Source organism: Halichoerus grypus, chromosome 6 (genome assembly GCF_964656455.1).
Source record: "Halichoerus grypus chromosome 6, mHalGry1.hap1.1, whole genome shotgun sequence".
Classification (NCBI taxonomy): Eukaryota; Metazoa; Chordata; class Mammalia; order Carnivora; family Phocidae; genus Halichoerus; species Halichoerus grypus.
In genome coordinates, this window is record NC_135717.1 from 61,151,420 (window position 1) to 61,165,379 (window position 13,960).

At 46.3% G+C, this 13,960-nt stretch overlaps 1 long non-coding RNA gene across 1 annotated transcript; it reads left to right on the forward strand.

Moving 5' to 3' along the window:
- The first annotated feature begins 871 nt into the window (after positions 1–871).
- LOC118535956 (uncharacterized) lies at positions 872–12,619 on the forward strand. Its single transcript, XR_004917438.2, has 3 exons — positions 872–1,801; positions 6,615–7,360; positions 12,275–12,619. It is a non-coding gene; the product is annotated as an uncharacterized LOC118535956 (long non-coding RNA).
- Positions 12,620–13,960: the final 1,341 nt, after the last annotated feature.

Here is a 13,960-nt window from a genome sequence, read left to right on the forward strand (position 1 = left end):
CAACACATTAAAATAACATTAGGCTAATAGCTCTTTAACATGCTTTGGAACTGAAAATTTTAAAGTATTAAGTTAGAGATGAAAGGTTGTGGGAAAATTTTTAGTAAATTGTGTACATATGTGGGAGAAGCTACACAAATACATCTGCAATATTTGTGTGACAATATTTCCAATAGAAGATTTGATGTTTTTACTATGCAAAGGTGGATTGTAATAGGTGTATGCAATTGTTGAAACGCATAAAACCATAATGTGAGGTCTCTGCTTTCACTATAGGTAAATTGTACCTCAATTTGAACAAATCTTCAAACTTTCAAGGTCACCGAAACAAGTCTGAGAAACCATCACTGCCTAAGGAGACATGAGGACTAAATGTAAAGTGATATCCTGGATGGGATCTAAGAACAGAAAAAGGAAAATTTTAAAAATGAATAAAATCCAAATGAAATACGGCATTTAGTTAATAATAATATATCAGTATTGGCTCATTAGTTGTGACAAATATACCACACTAACGTGAGATGTTAACAATAGGAGAAACTGGGGGCCGAGTATAGGAAAACTCTGCCACTTTTCCGCAAGCCTAAAACTATTCTAAAATTTTAAAAGCATATTTTAAAAAATTGAAACAAGCAGGATAAGGAGGTGGGGAATGGATAACATGGCAGTTACCCAAGACACTACTGGAAGTCAAGAAAAGGAAAAAGAAAATGTCCGTATACATTATCTATTTCAAGCAATAAGTGTAAACAAGCCACAAAGAGCAAGTGTTTTATCTACTGGAAATTAGCATGGAATAGATTACCCTTCTATCAGATCGACTTTCCCCTGATAAAACTGAAGGTTGTCATCATCACCACATTGTTTTTAAAGCTGGGCTCACGTTCAAAAGGGCTATACACACACATACATGGCAGTGGACTGAATAAACCGTAGAGCTTTTATTTCTGAGGCAGCATATTGCTCATGGTGAATTACCTAGTGCCACCGTTCCCCCCTGTTTCACTCCGCCATCCGTGAACGACACACGTTCTTTATATGGATAAATAGAAAAAATCATTTCGTGCCTGACAAAAACGTTTCCTTCTCAGGTGCGAGTGTGGGCATAGAGAGAGATGTGTAAAGAAAACTCGCTTCCAATGCGAACTGTCTCTTTGTTAAATATGCCTTTATGCTATAATCCATAATCATCATAATTAAATCCTGTCGATACCCCTTTTCATAAACAGGGAATCTTCCTCGTCGTTTATTGGTGTCAGTGCTCACCAGCCCTCGGAGCGGCTCGGAGGGGCCTTGCACAACCGTGGAGCAATGTCTGGTGCCGCCACCTCTGGGCCTGGGTGCCAGAGGCAGGGTACCCACAGGATGGAGCAGGATCCTTGGGGGCGCGCAGCTCCATCGGGAACACGCCATGCGACGACAAATTCCTCTTCCTTCAGTTAACAGTTCTGGGGCAGAGGCTGGTGGAGAGGCCCCGAGCCCACGTAGACCGAGATGAAGATGAGGAAGACCAGGAGTAAGAAGAGGCTGGCTGCCGCGGCGGCCACAGCGAAGAGCTCCATTCGCAGCGCAGCCTCCCGCCGCCGGGACTCGCCGGCTGCCTCGAGGCGCCGCGTTGCCATGGGAACCGCGGCGGCGCCCCGGCCGAACCCCGCGTTTATGACGCGAGAATCGACCGGCTCCGCAGCCGCCCCTACGCCCGGGACGCGGGGGGAGCGGAGGGACGCGCTTCCCTCCGCCCCCAGCACCCGTGCGGGAAAGCAGGAATCAGACAACGGCGTATACACGTGGCAAACCCTCGGTAAGCGATGCCGGGGGGCCGGGAGCCGGCCGCTGGGAGCCCCGAGGTCGGGGGCGCCGCCCGGGGTGGAGGCCGGTACCGGGCCGGCCCGCGCGGCCCCTTCTTCCCCGCCGCTCCCGCGAGGCCCCCCCGGCCGGGGACGCGACGCGGGACGCTGAGAGGGCCTCCCGCCGGTCCCCGGCTTCGCCGACGCCCTCGGACCCAGCTGGGACCCTCGCATGCAGAGAGTTGGAGGTCCGACGCGCGCGCTTTTGCAGAACCTCCCCGAAGCGAGGGCCCTGCATTTAACCCCGCGCCCCTGCCCAGCAGGCTCTCAAAGGGGAGGTAGGGAGCATAAACGGCATCTACCCCGAGTCCTAATTATTGGAACATTTCCTAACACGCCGTCTGTCCCGGCAGCTCGAAACATATTGCAGGAAGGCAATATTTGGGTAATTAATAAAGAGACGATAACGGGGCTTCCGAAACGCTAGCCGCCCCGGGCCGGGCGGGCGGCCCTGAGAGGTGCTCGGCCCCGCTCAGCCGCCTTCGGGGCGCACGCACCGCGGCCGTTCCCGCAGGGCTCACCAGCGTCCCGGCCTTTCACCGCTCACGTAATTAGCAGAAACGCAAAAGGCGGACGATTCCCATTTTACCCACTAAACTTTCTCCTCCCGGGTCACTGGTGAAGCCCCAGGCTCGGAGACACCGGGGCTCCGCTCCTGGGCCTGAAAAGTCCGCCCCCAGGGAGCGAAGTCCTGTCGCTCCCAGCTATAAATATTAATAAGCTGAGAGGGTCGGCATAATTATCTCCTTTTAATTGCAACTCAACCAAAAATCCAGCCCGCTGCCACTCAGGCCCCTCTAAATCGGGATTGCTGGGTTTCGATGTCAAGAGATTCCCTTGGCTCCAAGCAGTTCTTTGTATCCGCCGCCCAACATGGAAACCATATGCTGCGCCTCTCCGCGAGTTAAAATCACCCTCTGAGAGATTCGAGCTGACGCCCTTCGGCTTTTCATCGGTAGCCTTTAGCCCCTGGCCGCCTCGTGTCCCCTAGGTCTCTCCCCGCCACCAGGGGACCCCGCCTCTATTCGTTCCAGACCCCCTGTTACTAAAGCAATCGTCTGAGGAGCTCGGCACAGAGGGGTGGCCCCTGGAGGGGGTGGGATTCACCCCGTCTTTGATCCGAAGGCACCTGTGGCGGCCCGGCCGGGGGTGAGGCCTCCGGGTCGCAGAAGGTTTCTTCCCCGCCGCGCCCGGGCAAGCAGCCCTAGGGGCTCCACTGCGGCCGGGGCGCTCCGGTCCGCAGGTCTGGCCTAGCCGGTGCCCCTCCATGTTGGGGTCCCTCTGCCCCACCACTCCGCCAGCCTTCTACTTCCCCCAGGGCTGCTCCCTATGTCCCCCCCCCCCCCTCCCGGAGCAGAGAAGGACGCCAGTTCCGAGGAGACAGCTGCTCAGGACCTCGGTGCGCTCTCCCGGGGTTGGAGGCTGAGGTGGGGGGTCGTGGGCTGGTGCCATTCGCTGCGCTTTCTCGCCACGCGCCCCAAAAGCTGAGAGCCGAGGGGCGGCGGGACGCCTGGGCGCCCAGCACCGCGCAGGCCGCGCCCAGTGACTAGGCCTTCCTCGCCCGAGGCTCGCGGGCGGGCGGGCGCTGAGAGTCACCTGGAAAGGGCCCGGGCACGGGCTCCGGCCTCCCGATCCGCAGGCTGCAGTAGCACAGGCCCAGACTCCCCCCACGCTGTCCCAGGGCTTTTTCGGAGCCGAGAGGAAGTCCCCCGTCGCTCCCTGGAGGAGGCTTTGCGGAGCCCAGGCACCCGAGACGCAGGAGGAGGCTCAGCTGAGCTCATCCTGGGAAAGCAGCGGAGGCTAAGAGCCCTTTAGGGAGGACACACTGCCCGTGGGCTCCTTGAGAAGGCCCTGCTTTCTGCACGCGAATCTGGTCGCTCTTACTAAGGCAACATCGTGGGCCAAGAGGAGCTGCCGAATTATTTCTTGCCCACTTCTGTTGGAGTTTTGTGCCAACAAGCAGCTGTTCCACGCAGAGAGGTGCTGGCTGTCCACTCTCCAGGGATTATGACGATCATTTAAAAATATTAATGTCCATTTACTTGATACGTTTCCATTTAAAGTGCATCAGGAGGAAAATTCAAAATGCGAAATAAGGATTTATTTAAAACACCCACAGCAGTTAAATTAGTACCCATTATATTTCAGTTAAAAATACAGATCCATCAGGAAGGCCCAATTAAAAGAAACTCTGTGCTCTGGAAGCTGAAGTGTCAGTTATCAGACTATGGTGGTGAATGAGTTCGGTGAATGTTAACTGTCCATTGAAAAGACAAAAAGAAATACCACCTCTGAGTCGGATGCTTGGACTGTAGCTATGAGAATTGTAGGCAGTTCCCGCAAGGCACTCCAGAGGCAAGATCAACTCTTTTGCTGACCAAATGAGTTTCCTGTAAGATTAGCATTGGTTCCACACTCTGGCAGCAAATGGTTAAGTGGGTCTCAGAGCTGGGGCGACCCAATTTGGTGTTCAGGGCAAGAGGTCAGTGCTCCCACCATCCAGCACCCTGGTCACCTGTGTGGGAAAGCAAACTATAGTCAGTGGCCCAGGAGGAGGGGATGGTGAAGGCATGGGCAGCAAGACGGGTGGGGGTGGCGGCAGTGGGCGTTTGGACAGGTATGGGTTTTATTTGTTGCAATTCCTGCACCCAGCAGGTGTTGTGTAAATGTTAAAAGACCCAGAACTACATGAAGATGAGTGGGATCGGCCTTCTCTAAAGGGAGATTCAGCTTGAGCCGCCTGGTTTGTAACCAGGCCTAGAGCCCACATGGAGTAATGTGTGCCCTATTCCACTTTTCTTTCTGCTGTGGTGGGTGGAGGCAGGCAGTGGTGGGAATGTGGGCAGATACAAAGGCCTCCTGTCCCTTGGAGCACAGGAAGGCATCTGGAAATCTGTTAGTGGGAGTATTTCTCTGATTGTCTTAGGAACTCTTTCATCTCGACCAAGAAGGGTTTCACAAGGCTGGGACAGGCATTTGGAAATCGTTCTTTGCTAGTGACAGTGTTGGGATCTCGCTCCCTCTCTCACCCACCCCCTTCACACACACACACACACACAAATCTGCCCTTTTTGTATTTTGTGTGAAACTTTTTCGCCTGATAAAGATCAAAGCCACGTACCAACTTGTCTCTCTGAAACCCCACACACGGCTCTACGTCCTCCTGGCAGTAAAAGTCTGGAAGCTGTTTTTGGATTCTGCTCGCTCAGCCTCACCCTGCCCTGCCCCAAATGATGCAATGCTAGGACAGGACCCAGAAAGCTGCTGGGTCTGTCACCGGCTGGCTGAGACTGGCCTCGAGGTGCCAGACCGGACCAGACAAGAGCTTTGTTGAGTGAGCTTCCCTCAAGTCCCGGAGCTGTGACAGGAATCACAACACAACGCCTTCCACTTTTGTTGGACTTTAGAGCTGACAAAATTATGGCTAGTTTCTTCCAACAACTTATTATCTGCATTTATAGCTGAGGAAACTGATGTCTAGAGAGGTTAAGTGAAGGCCACAAGGAGAGAGTGGGGCACCTTGTGAGTCTTGTCCTCGGGCTCCTGCCACCACACCTGTCACTTTAAGGTCAGCAGTAGACAGGATGAGCTCTAATTGGTATTTACCCTGGAATTCACATTGCTTCTCCGCTCCGTTGGGCAGGAGGTGGGTGCAACACATCTCTCAGCGGCAGACAGACGAGTGGGTGCCTCACAAGAAACCAGGGACAGTCCAGGCAACAGAGCCAAAGACACAAGTGGGAGGCAGGCCTTTCCACAGGACAAAGCCTTCCCGCTGGTGGATGTTATGAAAGTAAGTGAAGCCTCTCTTTACAAAGATGAAGGCAGGACAAGGGATGTCCCCCCATGGTGATCAGTCCCCATGTTTCTCCTCTTCCCTCTCTTCCACTCTTGCTTGACTCACTGGCCCAGGCAGCCAGCCATGGTCTGGGACAGGTTTTTTCCCTCCTCAGAAGCTGCAGGGTGTGACTTTTATTAGCACTGGACACTCAACAGCCTCAGGCCCGTCATGCCTCCTGAATTTGCTGTAGCGTAGACGCCCAGACACACCCGTCACTCACGGCCATGATGACCGATCTAAGCTACACCTCTCACCTGCTGAGGTCTTGAGGCAATGAGCAAGAATTGAAGGTAGTCTTTCTCTCTTTTGCTTGGATTTTCATATTGGCTACTTTGAGCTGTTCGTGTCCTCAGCCTGGTGGCCTGGAAAATGCTGGAGTGAGGTGGGAAGGAGTATCAGAGGAGAAAGGACAGCATCTTTGATGAGTAGGGCTGGGGCTAACCAGCGTTTGAGGATTTAAAGATTTTTGTAAACTGGTTATGAAAACGAGTACTCAACTGCTATTCACCAAAGCGGTGAGTCTGAATGGTACTGATAGCTGAGCGTTATGAGCACTTACTGTGTACCTAGCACTGTGCCAAGTACTTGGTAAGTAGGGACTCGTTCCATCTTCGAGGCAACACTGTGGGGCAGTGCCTATGACTCTCCGCACTTTACAGGTAAGGGTGCTGAGACCTGGAGATGTCCTGTGACAGTGCTGACAAGTAGCAGTGAGGATTTCGCTAAACTGTGTTCACCTGTGACCTAGCACCGGCCAGCCTCAACCCCACAGGTGAAGCCGGTTTCACCAAGGTTGTGCGCACCAATGCCAAGCGGCTTCTCTCGGAAAGTAAGTCTTCACTGTCTTAGCAAGAACACACATTTCAAGTTGTTTTCTCCTCTCCGTTTCCTTCTCCAACCCCCCCCCCCGCCCCACCCCATGTTAGAGCTGAGATTCCTGCAGCTGAGCCTGGAGGAAGGTGGCAAGTGGTTAGAAATGGAAAGATTCGTTGCCTTGAGGTCCCCCTTGTAACCTGACTGTGTCCCACAGTGCTCCGAATCTGGCCGGGTTGAAGTGTACAAAGAAAATGGCTGTTATTAGTCACTGGACATTCCACGTGGCTTACGTCAGTGACAGTAGTGCTTTTTACACGGATCACACTTATTTACAGTCTACGAAGCATCTTCACTCATGGTGTCTCGTTTTCAACATTCCCTCTTTGCGCCTGGGGCCTTATCTCTAACTGTGGAATGAGAGGCTGGGTCCCTTGTTAAAAAGATTCCAGGCTGGGCCAGCCTGGCCTGCGTAGAACCACGTGACTCACTGTGCCCTCTGAAGGAGGAAAGTGTCAGCGTGCAGCCCTCTGGATCAGAAGGAGGCGGTTTTACCCAGACATTTCAGCCTGCACTGTTGGCTCACATTTCAGCTTGGTCTGCCTCCATTGTTTCTATCCTGTCCCCCAAATCAGAGTTTGGAAACCCAACTATCCACTGGCGCAGAGCTGCTTTCCAGCCTTCTCCGTCCTGACAGTTCATTGTGACATTCAGACGTGACACCCAATCCAGGATGTCGGAGTAATTTCTCCAGAAAGGCAATGTGTGTTACAGGCATTCCAGCCATCTTTATTCTCTTCCTCCTTTTTTCCCCTTTGGCAAGATAGAAAGTGGGATGGTCACACGTAAGTTTCTTCATGTAAGTAGAAGAATCAAATTAGAGTCACGTGTGCATACACCCTTTGTGGTCACTTCCCTCCCATCACCTCTATTAGGAATACTTCTAGATGTGAGATATATATATATATATGTATATATATATATGTATATATATATAAAATGGAATATTACTCAGCCATCAAAAAAGGAGAAATCTTTCCATTTGCAACAACATAGAAAGAGCTAGAGTGTGTTATGCTAAGTGAAAGAAGTCAGTCAGGAAAAACAAATACCACATGATCTCACTCATATGTGAAATTTAAGGCAGAAAACAGATGAACATAAGGGAAGGGGGAAAAGAAAAAGGAGAGAGGGAAACAAGCCATAAGAGACTCTTAATGATAGAGAACAAACTGAGGGGTGAAGGAGGGAGATGGGTGGGGGATGGGCTAGATGGGGGATGTGTTTTTTTTTTTTTAACTTTTTTTTTTTTTTTAAAGATTTTATTTATTTGACAGAGGGAGACACAGCGAGAGAGGGAACACAAGCAGAGGGAGTGGAAGAGGGAGAAGCAGGCTTCCCACTGAGCAGGGAGCCCGATGCGGGGCTCGATCCCAGGACCCTGGGATCATGACCTGAGCCGAAGGCAGACACTTAACCGACTGAGCCACCCAGGCACCCCGATGGGGGATGTGTATTAAGGAGGGCACTTGGGTGTTGTATGTAAGTGATGAATCGCTGAATTCTACTCCAGAAATGAATATTGCACTATATGTTAACTACCTAAAATTTAAATTAAAAAAAAAAAAAGGAATCCTTCTAGCTTTGTGATCTCCTCCTCTTTTGTACAGGGCTGGGACTAGGGTGAGGTGAATAAGGTATTTGCCTTGTGCATAAGATTAAAGAGGGTGCCAAAAAACTCAGTAATCAAGAGAAATATTTTAGTGTAATATTTTTAAAAATCAAAGTTAACACCAAAAAATTAATGATGACTACATAATCAAAATTTTAAATAAAAAACAGTATTACTGACATTTGCCTCAAGCTGCAGTATGGCTTGTCACTGCTTTCTTATTTATCTTTCTCTTAAATTGGAGGAAATGAGAGAGGCAGCAGGAATAAAGCCAACTGAAATCGATGTAATGAACCAGAGAAAGTAGACATGAACAAAATGAAACCAAAAGTAAAATCATGCATTGAAAATATGAAAGAGGGAATGAGAGGAGTGGCTAAATTAATATCTAAATAGCTTTTTATCAATGGCAATTAGAGCTTATCATAGAGAACTGTTTAACTCTTAAGTTATTTTATTTTCAGTAATTATTAAAAACTTTGCTGTAGTTCAAAGTGTCTTTAGACACGTGTTTGTTTCCCCTAACACTCTGTTTTTGTTTTTGCTTTTGTAACAATACTCTGTGTCTTTAGAGTGCTTCTTTATTTTTCAAAGCATTTTGGTGTTGCATATTTATTTCATTTATTCTTCTCACATGGAAGGAGTTAGATAGGGTATGTTAGCCTTTCTCAGAAAATGAATCGGTGGGATTGTGGAAGAAAAGGAAAAGTTATTTTCTGAGTGCCAAGCACTGAACTAAGTGCTTTGCATGTTTCATTTATTTCCCAAGTAATTCTGAGTTATGGATATGATCAGCTCCTTTTTATAGGTCAGGAAACTGAAATCCAGGAGGAATGATTAGTTAGCTAGTAAAAATCTCAGAATATTTCCTTAAAAGAATTGTATCATTATTCTCATGCCTTGGGTTGTTAGTAAAACTAAGAAGGAAAAGGCCAATTAGACTAAGAAGTTATATTCTAGCTCCAAAAAATGTTTTATGCCTCCATGTCTGGTCAAAGCAACTCCAAGATTTTCTCTTTGCTTTTTCTGAATAGTCTGTATGTACCTATGCCAGAATGCGTCAACTTTGAAAGGGCTAGTTTGATAGAAGTGGAGTGTCTTTTAATGTAGAAATATTTTGTATTAAGTAGATGTAAATGAGGAAAGTAACTTAGTCTTTTTTCTTCACTACACAGTGCATTTATTTGGTTTTTTTAAGTACGCTGACCGCACGTTAAAGTATGGAATTATTCTCGTGTGGCCTAATTTTAGTACGTTATTTAATTTTATAGCTAGAAGTATAAAAACATTAAAATAATGCTTAATGGACCACAACCCCCCCACCCTTGTACAACTGTTTTTATTTTTGAGTAATTTTTATTTTTATTTTGAGTAATAGTTTCAGTAAAAGAAAGCATATTATTTTATACTTTAACATATTATTGTATAAACATCTCATGATTTCAATAGACTTCGTACTAAGAAGATGGCTGTGCAAATTGTTTTACTGATTTACTGCAATATATTAAACCATGTATCTGAAAGTGAAAAATTAATTTGTTTCAATTTTATGTTTTGCACTGTAATTGATAATGATAATGAAGTCTCCTTATTAAGTCTGCTTATTAAGCACTTCCTCTGTGCCAGGAACTACAGTAGACACTTTAAAAGTGTATATGATTTCATGGAGCGCCTGGGTGGCTCAGTTGGTTAAGCGTCTGCCTTCGGCTCAGGTCATGATCCCAGGGTCCTGGGATCAAGCCCCATCGAGCCCTGTCTCTTGGGCTCTCTGCTCAGCAGGGAGTCTCCTTCTCCCTCTCCCCTCTGTGCTCTTTCGCTCTCTCTCTCAAATAAATAAATACAGTCTTTTAAAAAAAAAAGTGTACATGATTTCACTTAAGCCTTATCCAGAAGCCCTAGCAGGTAGATTTTAATAATCTCATTTTACAGACTTAGAAACTGAGGCATGTCTCCGGGTGGCAGAGACAGGAAGGTGCCGGTTGCCTTCCCACTATGTGCTTTCAGTCACTGGAACAGTGAATGCTACCACGCACCTACCTTTAGTCCTTTATTATTCAGTTTCCAGGGAAGAAAAAATCTTTAGGATTCTTCCTGTGCCCAGCCATATTGCTTTCTGGAGGGGTTGCAATGGTGTATAGTCTTTCTAGCAGTGGAGAAGAGAACCAGTCTTGCTTTCACCTTAGTAACACTGGATGTTGTTACTTTAAAGAACTGACACTTGAGCAGGTATGAAAGTGACAGCCGCGGAGGGAGTGCTCTAATGTCTATTTCTTTGATTACAAGTAAGGACAGATAGATTTCTCAGATGTTTGCGAATTTGTCTTTCCTCTTATATGTGAATTGTGGTTAATATACTTTGCCCATGTATCTATTGGTGTCAACGTTTGTCTTATGAATTTAAATGATCTCTATATTTTAGACGTAGAAATTCTTGTCTTTCATGGCTGATTCAAATATCATCCTGGTCTGTGGTGGACCTTGAAATGTTTTATAGGCTACATTAAAAACAAATAGTTTCACATTTTAGATGATTTTGCAGCATTGCCAGATGACTTGGTGGTAATTTGATTATACAGCATTATTTATCAAAACTAATTGAAGTTGATCATTTGACATTAATTAGGGGGGAATTTCCTCAGCTCTAACAAGGCAAGCTCAAGCCTGGGTGGAATAAGGAACATATTTCTGCCATTTTCTATCATTGAAGTCAGAGACACAAATAGAATCATGTAACTAAAGTAAGCTTATGCAGCCTTTATGTTTTTCTTGAAAAATAGTAACCTACATACATTTTAACAGAAACCGGCACAGGGAGCTCTGATTTTTTTAGGTTTTTAGCTGTAAAAACATTTTAAAGCAAAGAATAGAAACAGTATTTCATTCAGGTCAACATGCGTAACCCGGAAAGGTAGATTATGTTGTTAACTCAGATTTACTCTTCACTTTTCTCTTCCTGTACTTTCCCAAAAGGGAAAAGAAAAATTTTTTGTAATCTTCCTAGGTAGTCTGCCAGATAGTCTCTGGGGACTGTGCATGACTGTTCTCCCCGTAATTATAAGGGTTTTCTGAGGTGGAAATACCATGTACATCTGAATTGTTTTTTCCTAACTTAAGGTGTAATCTCTGACTCTATACCTTAAAGTTACGCATTTTAGCATGTACACTACACACACACACACGTGTTAAATCCTTCAAAACTCACTCACAGAGTTTGTTTTTTTTTTTTAATCTGTCCACAGCTAGTTACCAAAGCTCAGAAAACACACCCATTAGGGGGACAGAAGTGGCATGATTAGAAGGTAGTACTCTCCCCTATTAAATTTCCACTCCCTCCCTGTCCCACGTGCAATGTCCCTGTTGTGGGCAGGGCCCGCCCCTAGATTGTTCTGATTTCTCCCATGTCCCCAAGAGCAACACGGGTGGCTGGGCTGTAGCCATGGCAAATCAGTGCTTTGTGTGGGGTCAGACAACCCCTCACTTTTTCCTTTTGGTTGTAGGAGAATATGTGTCTTTGTCCATCTTGAAAGTTTCTTTGCTGCAAATATGCAGGGAACAAATCTAAGTAGAAAAAGAAGTCAGGAAAAGAAAACGTTTCCAGAGCAGCTCCTCTCTGCTCTTGTGAAGTGCTGGGCGCTCACGGCCTTGTGGTCCCAATGGCCGCTGTGAATGTTTGCCCGACGACTCTGCCTTTCCAGAAAAGTGGCCGGAAGCAGAGGCCTCTTGTTTCTCTTGGAGATCATCAACTTTTATCAAAGCTCTGCCACCAACAGCGGGTTAGGTAGAATTCGTCTGAAGGGCTGGCTGAGGTGAAGTTCAAAAAATACAAGTGAGTTGGAACAGATTATAGTTTACTTCCAACCAATGCTCCAAAACTGTTCGAAGCACAGTAGCTTCAGAAAAGAGGCTATCCTTAAACCATGAAGTGAATTTGACCCAAGTGGTGTCCAGAATTCCAAGGAGTCAGTCCTGAGACAGGTTTGCTGCCAATGTTTGCGTTCCCTCTGTGTGTGTGTGTGTGTGTCTCTCTCTCATATTCTGATAAGTTGCACTATATAATCTATCCGTTGGCCTTACGGCTTCCTTCTTTTGACATCTTTACAGATACCTTTCTTCCCAAACTGTGCCAATGAGGGGACTGCATGCCGAGGGCTTGAAATATCTCTGTAAAACTCTCAACATTCACATATAAAAGCAACTTTGAGAAGAGTCAGAAACTATGTCTGCTGTTGGGTGATGCATCATCCTTTTCGAGAAAGCAAATTTATTTTAAACATATTTATTGTTTACATTTTAAAAAATTCACCTGATGTTCTTCCCACACGAAGGGAGAGAGACTCACTTATTGTAAAGACCCAGAAAAACCCTACTGGAGGAAAAAAGGGAGATAACTCATAATTCTTCATGTTGGAATTCAGCAGCCACTGTTTGTTCTATCAAAATAGTTGCACTCTCTCTCTCTCTCTCTCTCTTTTTTTTTTTAAATAGTTGCACTCTCTTGATTACATTTTAGCTTTCCACATTTATGGGAGAACCTCACCAGCAGTTCTTGGCAGTTTTTGTAGAAGACCAGAACTACTCACTCATCCTCTCTGAGGTCAAGTAGAAAAGAGCATTTCCTCTCACAGGTTTTCTTCAAAACAATCAAGCTCCAGTGTCACTGGAATATAAAATGAATGCCATATTGATTTAATAGTAGCTTTTAAATGAAGTGGAAGGATCCTTGTTTAATTAATTCAGTCATTCATTCAGTAAACATTTATCGCATGCCCGTCGCATGCCCCTGCTGGAGAAAATCTCTGTCTATCACTGATGTTACTGCTAAACCAGCGGACTCACACGGTCCCATCATGGCTGCCGTTCTGTGAGCAGATGTGGAGCTCTGTGCCAGGGACTCGACACACGTAATTTTACTTAATCCTCTGAGCACTCTGCCCATTACCCACATTTTAAATATCAGGACGCCGAGCCTTACATGGTTTATCACTCTCAAGCTAGTAACAGTGGAGCTGGGGTCGGCCCCCTTTGGCCTAACTCCAAGTTTGAGCCTAGAATCACTTGAGATCCCCGACAAGGTCTCCTTCAAAAGAATATTGAGAATGGAATAAAGATAAGAGGGTTGAAACTGAGGAAGTCAGAGAAGGGTGAACTTAAGTCACTTTATGACCTTTACTATCAGTTTGATTGGGGCTGCTAGTTTATTTTTAGATCATATGGTACCCTGTTGTTGTCTATTTACAAAGCCATCACTCCTTAATTTAAAATTGTATTGAATCTATTGTCTTAGGCCTCTAGTCGTCAGTCCCTACTGGTTTCTCATACCTCACAACTGCCCAGGACTTAAGTAAATCTGATGCACCTCCTCCAAGGAGCCCTCCCGGATCACTAAAACCATGCTACTCTTTCTCATCTTGGGACTTCCAAGCACAACCACCTATACTTTTCACTGCATGCTGCTCCTGAACTATGTTCCTCTTTATGCCCAGGACAGGGCCTCTCTCCACACTTCTTTTGAATCCTCTCTGGTGCCTTGCTTGTGGTATGTTCCTAATAAATATTCATTAAATGTAGGAACACCACTTCCTGCTTTTGAGCAATCACAGAGGTGAAAAGGCCTGGATAGTTTCATGATGTGTTAAGTTCTCTAAGAATTGCAAGACCTTGGCAGGTGAGAAAACTCTACAGAAAATCACTGTCAGTTTGTTAATCCCCCAAAGAGGCCAGCCTGAAAGAAATGAAGTCCACGGTTCATAAAGAGTAGATAAATGTTTTATATGGAAAATAAATTAG